Here is a 13,570-nt window from a genome sequence, read left to right as displayed (position 1 = left end):
TCTGGCTCTTCGAGCTCTGCTGACTCTAGCTCTTTTGGCTCTGGTGGATCTTCGGGCTCTTCTGAATCATCATCCTCGGGACCTTCAGCTTCTCGATCTTTGATCTCACCATTTTATGATTATGATTATGATGATGGAATTTGGTCATATCCTCCACGTCGGACAGTAGTGACTTGGTCCTTCGGGTGTGCCATAAAGAAGTTCCTTCCTCGAGCATGATAGTTACAATTATAACTCCCCTAACTACCTGCTTTGTTGAAACCAACTTATACTCCATTACACCACTGTTCACGACATTCCTAGAATCCCGAGATGTATCCATATATTTATCCATATTTCTCAATTAATGCGAATGAGAGATAAATCCCTCGACCCTCCTCCTTCCAACCATTTAGGGTTATCCCTTTTCGTCTCTTTTCCTTGGTATTGCCACTCTCAATTCTTTCGTCTATGCCAGCCTAGAGAATCAATCTATCCTTCTTACTGCTGCCTTGTAGAGCTAGTGTGGGGCTTTGCATGCTGTAGTAATACCTTTGGAAGCTTTCTTTATATATAGGGAATATAGCTAGGCGAGATAGGCGATACAACTAGGCAAGATAGGCATGTGTTATTCATTTACTGACTTGGAGGGGGGGCTAATATCTATTCTTTTCTTACTGACTTGGCTATGCGAACACAAGGAGAAGTCATGTAACGTATTAATATATAAGGGAGCCTGTCCTCCTAATAATATATTTGCCTTCCTAATAAGATATAAGGACCCCTAGCCTAAGACCATCAAGACCCCTATTGAACTATAAAACTATAATAAGGAGGGGGATTTTTCAGTTAAGCACCCCCGGTAGGAGGAACTGCTGGACCTGGTTGAACAATAAAAATCTTTTCTTTCCAGTGAGAGGGTAGAAGCCATAGCTTCGAGGTGAAGGCTATTAGTTCTTCCTGGGGGTGTGGGATGGAGAGTAGAGAATATGGCCCCTACTATTGGTTAGGGTGATGAGTTGAGCTTTCGTCTTGTTATCGAACAACTAGAAGTGCAATGAGCTTAAATGTTAGGAGGCAGGGACCATAGCAGCTAGAGAAGCAGAAACATCAAGGACACTGGAGAGACAGAAGTTTGCCTAGAGAGACAGAAGTCAATAAATTGATTTTCACCCCTAGAAGGTAATAGAATTTCTAATCGCCTTATCTTTCATGGACCAAACGAAATAGTTTTGATATTAAGAGAGTTTGGGTTGGAGTCTCTCTTTACTAGAGTCTCTGTGTCTGTCCCAGCAGCTAGACCATCAAAAGTTTTGATTGACAGGAAGGAACTAGTCGGTTGACTCAACGATTGTTCTTCTTTTACTGTCTTGGGAGTCCGGGAAGTATATTAGTTGTTAAGGACCCCCAGTTGGATAGTATAGAATCCATGAATGCCATCCAAGGATAGCTCATCCAGCCATCCAGAAGTAGGCCTAAACTGAACACCTTCGATTAAGCCCACTACCTAACTTTCAATTGATGTTCATTACCTTGGCCTATTCAATACTGGATAACACTAACACCAAAATGCCGGCCGAGTTTCTAGTCAATGCAACAAGGTGTTAACTCAACCAAAAGGAAGGGGCTTGGGATCCAACTGGTGCTATTGATGCATTGCCTTGATCCATTTTGGTTCCATCTGAGGGTGTATTAGTTGGCCATCCAGAGAACAAGGATGGATGCTCATCGAACACCTTCTAGTCATTTATTAGATTCCGGTAGTTAGATTATTCTCACCCGGTAGTTAGTCTCAATTGGAGGACCCAGGAAGGAATTTGATTCTTTCCCTACCTTATTTGACCATCCTAAGTTTTATACTGTGGGTTATCCTGCCCGATGGTCCTCTCTGTATTGGCTAGGACCCTCCCTTAACAAGTAGATACCCTAATCCGGGGTGGAGAAGGCCTAGGGAATCATTGTCATCCTTCAACATTGTTGGGCACATACATCCTTTGAATAATCCATGCATGAGTAAACGAGTGAGTGAGGTACTTATAGTTGTTGAGGTGTGAATGAAGGCTACTATGTTTCCTACACTACACCCCCAGTGTTCAGTTCAGCTCAGCTATAACTAGCTCAGTTCAGACTTGATGGGAGAATCCAAATAAGGTAGCTCGAGCTATCCATCCAAATTAGTTTGGCGGGGGTGAAGACAATCCGGTTGGATTGTTTAGAAGATGTGCTCCTACTAATAGTTCTATTGCAATGTAACTCCCATCCAAAAGCTGGTTGGATCGCTGGAAAGAAACCCACTGTGGGTGGGGGAGGGTAGTTGAGACATGTCAGCAGTTAAATATGGAACTCAGTATCAATTTGTTAAACTGAATCAATGGCTTGGATGATTTCTCCTTAGCTTTTTTGGCACCTTGCTTGGGTGAGTCGCATATCCTATAATTTGTTTAGTGCTGAGCTTCTATTGGGGTGGGAAATTCCATAATGAAAGGTGGCATTGGTCCAAGGAAAGTTCCTGACCTTCCACATTGATAAGCCAACATTCACTTTGGTAGCCAACATCGATTCACCAACACAATTCACCGATTGCCAATCTTTGCCCCTTAAGAAAATAGGCCTTATCGCCAAAGGAAGATATGAAATGATTCTGGGCTAGGAAGGTACTAGGAAGGAAATGGATAAATACACATCAATGAAAGCAAGGCCCACCTACTTTCAGGACCCGAAAGCTATAACACATCCTACCCACCCAATTGACCAACATCTTAGACACTTCACTCTTAATACTCTTCAATTCACCAGGTGAGCCCTCAGATGTAGGTGTCAGACCAAGTATTCGTGAAAGGGAGGAACAACCTATAACTAGTACTTAACATATCTTTAGGAAAGAACAACATTGAAATCTAATACTTCACAGAGACACTCTTAGAGCAATAACCTAGAATTGTCAGTACTGAACTTGCATATTTGGTTAAGGTATGACAACCTATTCTTTAGATTATATTTCAATAGGAACAGGGAGACCACCAAACTTTCACCTTGTCTCTACTTATAACTATTCCATTTAAATGAGACTTAGGCTTTTGACCCATTTACTCATTGTTTTACCCTTTCACTCGCTAGGAACAACGCATAAAGTGTTTGCTATGGGAGTCACATCAACCACCGACCCAAGGAGTTTACCGATCCTATGAACATCAACCGATATCATCATGGTGCTCGCTCATGGTACATGGTTCCTATATATTTTATACCTAAGAACAGAAGTTAGAATGATGCCCTCATAGTTACCAATTAGAACCATATATAAAAATAGGATTTGATCTCTTGGATCAGCGTTATACCACAGGTTTTTACTCACTGTACCAACCAATATTAATGTACCCACCTCTTTACGTTCCACCTTCATAAAATCATAGCTCCATATGAGGAATTCATAGGACTCACCACTACAATTACCATTCATTATATATATAGACTTGCATGAAAGCTTTGACTCAGCATAAAGGTGACCTTTAGAGCCTTTACTCAAGTGTTGGTTCTTTGATAACTATAGCTCCTCTTCTTTAGGCTTTGGAGCAACTACATAATCATCAAGGGAACCAGCAACCAGCAGCTCCACTCCCTCCTCGTCACCCAACAAGAAGCTAGTAACAACATTTGGGACTACCTATCCTACTTATTTCTTTTTTCCTCCTTACCCTTTTTCCCCTTGAATTTTTCACGGCAAGGAAAGATAGGGACCTTGATCAACTAGGTTAATTAATTTTTTTATTTCTTGTGTGCCGACCACCAACCAAAGGACTTCCTTCTCCTTGAAAGCTTTATCACTTTCTTACCACGACTTCGTTTGCTTATTTTTCACTGCCACAACTTAAAACATAGCCTGTTGACGGAATGAAAGTGGATGATCGAGTTTCTTCTGACTTCTTATTCACTAACATCAGAGGTAGAGATGAGTAAGCAACAATTTAATCTCTCTGTGAGTAATAAATCTAAATTCAGAACCAATCCTCCCTTTGGACTATGCAGAAGTCACTGGAAAAAATGAAAACATTACCAGATAGCTAAATTTAGAGATAGTCATTTGTTTACCTCAAATGGGTACCAAAAAAAATACAAAAGAAAACTCTAGCTCAAAATATATCAATGTTTGAAATGATCTAGTTCACCCATGCCATCCCACTTTCCTATACACAACCATTTGATCCAAGTCTTGGTAGAAATTCCTTGCTTCCAACATGTAAACCCACATTTTCCCAAATAAATCCACAAAATGTAATAAAAATCAAGGGAAACAAATGCTTATCCTGCAACCACATAATTCTTTCAAAAAAGACAGCGAACCTATTGTCTAGTGTAAAGTGACATGAGTTTCGAATACATTGATTCATTTCTGTAAAAAAGCATATGGATAGGCTTCCTGTGGCCAAAAGACATTCGATCGAAGATGAAATTGAAGATGGCTCGAGCTTCTTAGATTTCTTTTCATCCAAATAAGAAGAAGGAGTCATGGATTTTTGTATTTGTAAAGTGGATCTTTCTATCCAAGATGGTAATTTGGTCTATCCCTTAGTGGAAAGGCCACTCAAATCCACTCTCAACCCTAAACATGAAGTCCTCCCTTGAGGAAACACTGAGCAAGGGGATTTTTCAGGGCTTGACTAGCAAATTCCAAGGCTCCAATCTTATGTTAGGAACAACATATCCAATGTTAGGTTAGCAAAGGGACTGTAATTGACTTGATTGATTATCTCCTTATCTAAGTCAGCCATATTTTCGAGTATTTCTCCATCATTTCCTTATCACCTAAAGCCGTAGTTTCAACACATCCATAGTGAGGCCCATCAATTCAATCCCCTCACCCAACCTGAGCAAGTAATCGCTTAAGGTCTCAATTTGAATATCTTATCAACTGGCTCTAATGTGTTTTATTTCACTGGTCTTAGTCCTACTATATGGCTTAATTAAAGTTAAAAGGGATCTATGGGCATCCTATAGCCTCGCATTCCTTTCATTTACCATGGTTTTGGTTCTATGGGTTAAATGCAACCTTTCCGGGCTTGTCGATTCAACTTTGGAAAAATAGAGCCTCATGGTACCATGCTCTTTAGCAGTAACTATAGACTAAGAAGTCTATTTACTGTTGTGATAAATCTCATGTAACTCAAGTCATTTTCAACCAAATACATTCATGGAATTAGTACTATTTTTTTTTTCTATGTTAAGACTAACCTAAGTACCCACGGGGGATTTGAACCGGTGACCTATCGCAAGGAGTGTCTTAACAAGGCACCCATTCACCGTCAATCCAAAGCCCCATGGGCCATGGAATTAGTACTATTAGCTTCCACTAAATATTGTTATTATTGATAACAAGTTCAAACTATAGGCCCTTAGTCATATGATACACATTAGTAACCATAACGCTCACCATTACTTAAGAAAACTTTTTATTTATTGGAGTCCCTGTTATATTATGGTACACAACACTTCCATGATACTAGCTATTAATATTTATTTTAAGCTATTTTTTTTGGTATTTATATACCTTACATCGTCTTGTATTTTACGTATGTACTACAAAATCCTAGTACCTAAGGTATAAAATTTTTCTTATATGGTTGTATATACATTTGAATCTCAAAGATATGCGTGAAAACTTAGTTTTGAGATAATTTGAACCTAAAAATACCTTCTATTCTTGATTGATAGTTTAGGTTCTTGCATTATTATTTTATTTATCACAGACCCACTTATATATATATATATATATATATATATATATATATATATATATATATATATATATATATATATATATATATATATATATATATATATATATATATATATATTCTCATGGAATTTCTTGTGGAAACTATGAGCTAGTCCGATTTGGAATCATCTGTAGCATTTTAATTTCAACTACGGAAGTGTTGTAGGAAATTTTTTGTAGGGGACTATGTTAAAAGACCAAGATGAAAAGCTCGACCTGTAGTGGTTTTCAAAATTTCGAGAATGAAGACTTTTATAGAAGAGAAATGTGAATTACCGATAGGATAATCAAGGTATTTTTTCATTTTACTTATCCATTATGTCGAGAGGAATTTTTTTTACAGTGCTTTTAGAATGATTCCACACTCTATAAGGAAATTTGCGACCACTAGCTATGATGTTTGATCAAAACATCACAACCACCAGTGACTACAATGTTTTAGTTTGTGTCTAGAGTAGATGCAATGGCCGCATATTTTCCTGCAAAAGTCATGATAAACCTTTGTTAGTATTAAGGCTAAGATCACAAGTTTTATGTGGTCACAAATTGTATGGTGGAGTATGATTCCCCACGAGGGAATGAAATGACCAATTAACCTCATCGCTAAGACATAAAGGAAGATACGATTGAGGGTTGGAATCAAGTTAGCACACTAAATTAAATTTAAAGGAATTCTTGGGAAAACAAGAGTTGGAGACAAACCTCTCAATCGTAACGAATGAATGAGAATCTGTGATTGGTTTTGATAATAGGTCAATCCACAAAAAAAGTCAATGAATTTCTATGTTAAGGAAGGAGTTGAATGAACAAAGTGTTAAACGGAGTCTCTGCAACACCAGAATCATAATCCAAAGAAAATTTGGGATGTGTGAAGAAGGGAGATCAAAAAGGAAAAGTAATCCTTATTGGTTTGGACTCATATAAAAAGAACATAGCTCTGCATTAGACAACAAAGGAAAGAATAAAGATCTGTATCACAAACTCTAACAATGAGTCCTTAGAATTGTGTTATATGTAATGAGATTATATATGACACCAGGTTGTTTGAAATTTTTTAAATAAAAAAAACATTATCGTGCTGACCTTCTTGGTGTTGGTTGCAAAAAATGAAGTTTTAGGTGATGACGGTGGGGCGAGTAGATAATGTGCTTCACATCAAGCATGCCCTTGTTAAGAATTTTGGCTCTATATACTTTCCTGATGTAGTCATGGAGGCTTAGGCAATCACCTATAGGGCATTAATGGCGTCTGGGATATTCGAGGTCCTATTTCTCATTGCCTCCCTCCGAACATAGTTGCAGTTACATTGTGCAACGTTCAAGGGTGGCTCGTAGTGAAGCTTCCTCTTGAGGTGGTGCCTCTTGGCTGCTACATCCAAGGCCATTGTCATGTCTCCACGTTGATAAACCTCCTACCCCATGGGTGCTCTGCCTTCTCTCCTGTAATGAGAGGTAGAAGAGAAAGACTCCAAACACTCTACTCAAACCCTAAACCCCTCGGATTGAAGACTTTGTGATTAATTCAAGCAACTCTCAAAAGCACAGAAGACAAAATGATTTAAGTCCATCATTTTCTTTAACACAAAAGGGCTTAAGGCAAAAGGATAACTTTAATATGAAAAGGGTTAAAAAAGGAAAAAATGATTAAGTCAAGCCGCTTTTAAAAGGAATTAAGAAAAAATGATAATTGTAAGAAAAAATGGCTTAAGACAAAATGATCTTAAGATGAAATTATCATTTCGTCTTAAATAAATGTCTTCAACACCCCTTTTATGTAGTAGTGTTAGCATAACAATCATATGTAATCGACCAGTGGAAGTTCACATCAACAACAATAAGTAAATTAATGGTATCATTGCAAATAAACCCTCTACTTTAACTACTAAGCATGTTCTAAAAACACTTTCTGAATCAATAATGTTCTCAATACCGCTGAGCTACACAATTTTTTTCGATTATGTATATATTCGCTAGCTCTTAGTTTTGCAAATGCAAAATCAGCTCTGACTATTGTAACTGTGAAATCTATTACACACATTATTTGTTAATAAACAAAAATTAAAGATACCAAAGCTATAATTTATGAAAACCAATGCACATATACCTCGAAGCTACAAAATCATATCATCCATTTATTACACATCTTGTTTGTATGTTTCTATATATTCTTTACAATAATGGTAGCTAAATCATAGGCTGTAGATAATAATTCTCGCTACAAAAAGAGCATGTCAAATATGGCTATTACAAAACTACAAGGACGCGTGGCTGGTGCCCACTAATCAGTCATTATCATCTTTTAATTATAAATAACCTGACACATAGATTTGAGAAAGCTCAAAGATGCATGTTGTTTGACCAATTATTGCAAATTGCTTCACTCTCTTATTTTCCTACCTAAATAAAGGTCGGTTAAAAAATGAATGGCATTTTTTAAAAATTCCATGAACGTAGGAAAAATGTGTCACATAAAATGGGAATAAGAAGATAAAATATGAAAAGTAGCGAGTATGTACGGAGAAGGAAATATGAAGAAAGACAACAACACTTCTGCGCATTCACAAGTTTCGCACAACTTTTGTCAATTTCTCCTATCCTCTACAATTTTGCAATTAGTAATTAGCTTAACTTATAATAATACAATTAAAAAATATGAAATTGTTATTTCCTTGCAAGAATTAAATTAATTACCTATTTATTTTGGACTCTGCCAGAGAACAAATAAAAAAGTATATCGTTACAAATTATAAGAAAATAGATAAAATTTACAAAAGTGTGTTGTATTGCATTTATAACTATCTATGAACTTTATTGCTTCAAAACAAAAGCATATATAATTTGCAGTGTTACAATCCCTCAAAGTACAATGAAGCATGAATTGCATCATGGACTCCAGTATGAATGAGAAATATAAGGAAGACATTGTTGAAGAGGTAAATTTGTCCAAATGTGATCTAATATTATCTTATTCCTAGAAATAAAATTCCTTTTTATTTCTTGTAATTGCTCGCACTACATATTATAATAGTTGTTCACTTCTTTTGATATTTGAATTCATTTCAATATTCAAATCTCCAATAAGTATAAAAATGTAATCACCAAGTGTGAATTGTGTCCTTTCTATTGCTATTTCTTCAATGAATGCATAAATAGATACAAGTGGAACAACATATACATTTATTATGCATATACATCATGGGAAATATACTTCCTACAAAACAAGTTTAATTTTGTTATTGTAAATGTTTTTCGTTGATATGATTTATATGTTTTCTTGTATGCAAGTACGTACCCCATGAAGACAATTTGATATGTTGAAATTGAATTTATGAAATTCAGTATTAGACAGTAGACATTTTAAATCATTTCCTAGATACAGAGAATCATAACATTCATTAAATCTTCATCACACACAATGACATTAACATGAGTATGTATACTTCACGTATTCAAACGTGCAATCGTTAAAGTTTTCGCACTTGCTATAATATTTTCTATGTACTCTAATTTCCATGATGCTTCAGTTCCTAAGAGTTTCATTTCTTCTGATACTTTATTATTTACACAAAAGTTCTTCTGTGTCATTTTTTGAAGAATATACATTGATCCCATCATTCTAATATGCCAATATCCCACTTGGGTCAAATGCAAGCCCATTCAACATTAAACCCTATGATCAGTGAATTGTTCTAGCACAAACTAGTTGTATAAGAATTTTTTACTGTCAATGTAAATCTCTTGCTATTATGTCAATGACTTTGAAACATGCAATATTGAAGTCTAATTAGATGAAACATTTTTTTCATACAATTCATGATACTTGTTTCTTTAAAGGTTACTGATATCCAGATTTAGGAAATATATCCATAACACATCAACATCATTGTTATTTTTCATATATGTTTTTAATATTCCATTAACACCATTAATAAAGCTATCTTCTGTATTATACTTCCTTTCATTGGCTCAACAATAACATTCCATTTGATAAGTATTCTTGACGATAATCTCATTGTCTTCTCATATGAAATAAATTCTATTTCCTTATTGTGAGTTTCATCATTTGCATCAAGAACTATTAGCTCTTCATTTACATGTGACAACCTTTTTTTGTTATGCTTATGTACATCCTTATTTTTTTAAAATAGGTATGGAAACAAAGGATCCATTGTTGTAGGCCTATAGCACTTATCATTTGTATAATTTTATGTCTTCATTATATAGTTGAGTCACTCACCTTTTGTTAAGGATTTGAACATACTTATTATATTTTTAACACATTATTGTATGCAATTCATAGCATTTGACTTTCTCTTTCTAGAAATTGTATATTAGTTTTTTTCCTGCTAAAATTAGTTGCTCAAAAAGCAAAGAATCTTTGATCGGTTTTGCTTGGAGCAAGTCACCAGAAAATATTACGTCAATATTTCCAAAATAAGCCAATGGAGTATGATTAATTTCGCATAAGTTTTTAGCAATGTGGTATAATAATGTTGAACCTATCAAAGATGCCTTAATAATCAACATAACACGAAGTTGTTTAGAATGTTTTGTCAATGTGTCTAATTTTTCACTTTTAAGCAAAATATATTCTAATTTATTAAATGGTAAATGAAATGTATAATGCAATGTTAGACCACCTGCATTGAAAGTTTCCTTCCCTATATATGCAGTGATAATTCCTTTCAATTGGTCTGGGTCATATCTGAACATGTTGTTGTATAAATGAATTAGAGATTAGAATAGTGTTATAACGGTAAACATTTTTCTAATGCCCACACCACCTGTTACAAGTACGTACAATGGGTCATTTGGATTTTTTTTCTCATCCACTATTTGTTTCACTATGTGTTCCTATTACAGGTCAAGAATTCTCATCGTTTCATAGAATTCTATTTCTTTTGGTACTTGTCATTGTTTTACAAGTTAATATGGCCTCTCAACAATAGTTTTTTCATTTATAACCTTTTGCAAATATTGAAAATATTAGTCGATATCATATTCTTGATAACATTTTTCGCTCTCTATTTCTTCAAATGTAGGCAATTTATTTCAAGCAATTCACGATCTTTGTTTTCAAGCTCAACAACTATGCTATCAATATCAACCCACAATGTCATTGTTTTTTTCTCATTATATTTTATGATTTTCTCAAATAAGAAATATGAATTCTCCCAACTCAAATATTGTTCTTTAAATATGTTCTCGTCAATATGATATGGGACATCCAACATTAATAATTCTCAGCAATAGTGATCAACGTCAATATTTTTGTTATACTTTGCATACCTTATAACATATGGTCTATCAAAGACACCACTTTTTTTTTAGTGTATAACATGATGCAAATTCCACTAAACATACATGTTTAATGTTTTATGGTCATTGCACATAACGATTGATAATTAGTAAACATGCTATGTTTTCATAATCATTGAGCTCATGTTCTATGTCTTTTGGATTCTTTAGTAAAAATGTTTAATCATCTATCACTGAAGTATTAATAAATATACATTTTCTTGAACTAGTATTCAGTGGCATTAACAACACTATCTATACAACTTGTTGTGTAGACATTTTCTATAAGCTCAATAAATATTTTCCAAGTCATGCAATTGTTTCTATGATATGACCGTCATTTTTTTGACACTCACTTTTCTCACGTTTAAACATTGATGTCATTGTTTTATCTAGCTTTTTCATATACAAACTATAATAAGTAGTTGTAGCATATGAGTCAATTAAAAGTTTAGCATCAGTATTTTCACCCCATATACAACTGATCAACCTCCATTCATCTTCCTAATTTTTCAATATTTTATTCCTCTTTTCCATAAGATTGAATATTTCCTTCTTAGACTCTTTGGAAAATAACTCTTAATTCGAAAGGTCCATCAGATCCTTAATTTTTCTACTCGATAATAGTTCCTTCCACATGGCCTTTTTACGCGTGCTGATCCAAGATCTGACAACATTTTTGATCTTTTTAGTTTATATTCCATATGCTTATCCAAGTCAAAATATAAAGGATGCATCCATGGTTCGTGCACAAGCTCTGAAAATTCTATGTCTTTCAACCACATATTCTTAGCGCCTCTCCATTCGAGAAATATCATGGCACGGTCAAAGATTCCTATATGAAAGGATGATGATAGAAATCGATTGATCCTCTCGATTAGATAAAAGTGCACCATAGAGTTAAAATTGTTTTATGAATTATTTAAACATAATCAAATTTTAATTTTCACCATCTTAAGGATAACATGGGTTGATTTAACATCAAAGCTAACCTCCACTTAAAATATAACCTAATTTGAGAAAAAGATCGATCACTGGGACTAAAGGAATTATGTGAATATGGACTTGGTGGATTTGTTTTGCATGTAGATGACAAAGAAATTTACTATTTGATCTACTTGTCAAGCACTCATATTAGCCTTGTAGAATTACCGAGCATATGAAATTTTCCCATGAGTCATGTTTGTCTTGAAAATTTGCATAGTTGTGATGTTAATCATCTTTGGAAAACAAATAAATTAGATGAATAAAATCAACACAGACTTTGGCGAACAAAGAAATTGGTTGAATAAAATCCATAGAGACTTTGGTGAACAAAGAAGTTGGATGAATAAAATCGACATAGTAATCATGAACATAGAAACGAGAATTAAGTCGATTGTTTCACATAGCAAGTGGGGACAAAGGTTGTTTCTTCCAATGAGATTGGCCTATCCATCATCTACAACTCTTCTTCATTTACCATCTGGGGGAACACATTAGCCATGACCATTTGATCAACTATTTTTTTTCATTTGATTGGGACTTGAAAAAATTAAGAACTTCTTTCTGAATGTCACGCTGTGATGAGAGAATATTAGTGTCTCCGTCACTTATGTACCATATGGAGTTTGCACTCTTTATTTTGGAGGCCACCCTATGAAAGAAACAGGTGTTCTTGTCATCGTCATGAATCCAGCACATTCTACTTTTCAACCTCCATTCATCTTCTTGATTGTTCGATATTTTATTCCTCTTTTCCATAATATTGAGTATTGCCTTCTTAGACTCCTTGGAAAAGAAATCTGGATCTGAAGGGCTAGATCCTTAATTTCCTACTCGATAATAGTTCCTTCCACATGGCCTCTTTAGGCTCGCAGATCCAACATTTGACAACCTTTTTTTATCTTTTTAGTTTATAACTTACCTTCTCCATCTGCTTATCGAGTTCAAAATATAAAGGATGCATCCATGATTCGCGCACTAGCTCTAAAATTTATAGGTCTTTCAACCATGTATGGTTGAATTTGAAAGGCATGGCCTTTGTATCCTTAGTAATAATCCATTTGATAAATACCATATCATGGTAAAAGATTCATATTGTTGGAGAATATGATTCTAGCCACTTACTAGATTTCATAGACGTCCAGCAAATTGTCATAGTTAGTTGAGATTATTCAAGTTATCTTGAATTCAGTTCTGTCTTACTGTAGTCATTGATTGCTGATGTATCTAATGTAATTTTATTTAACTATTTGAGAATATTAAGAAGAGAAATCCTCTTCTCCACGATAGTTTTAATTTCTTGTCATTGTATTAGAGCTTCAGGTCACATAAGACTCTAGAAAGAGCAACAGAGATCAAGAATTCGAGGAGGAGAAGAGGCCTCCGTTGTTTTGAAAAGGATAGTTGTGTGAAGTCCATTCTGTGAAGAGGTTAAAGAAGATCGTTATCTCCCCCTCAATTGAGAGAGAAAGAAGAAATAAGTCTTAAGTTTTTTCTTTAATTTCTTTTTAATGATCAACGCACTCCTCCCTAGTGA

Source organism: Pinus tabuliformis, chromosome 1_2, assembly GCF_031772625.1.
Source record: "Pinus tabuliformis cultivar Carrire ecotype Pingquan chromosome 1_2, CPIR1, whole genome shotgun sequence".
In the NCBI taxonomy this organism is placed as follows: Eukaryota; Viridiplantae; Streptophyta; class Pinopsida; order Pinales; family Pinaceae; genus Pinus; species Pinus tabuliformis.
Note: the sequence above shows the minus strand (reverse complement) of the source record.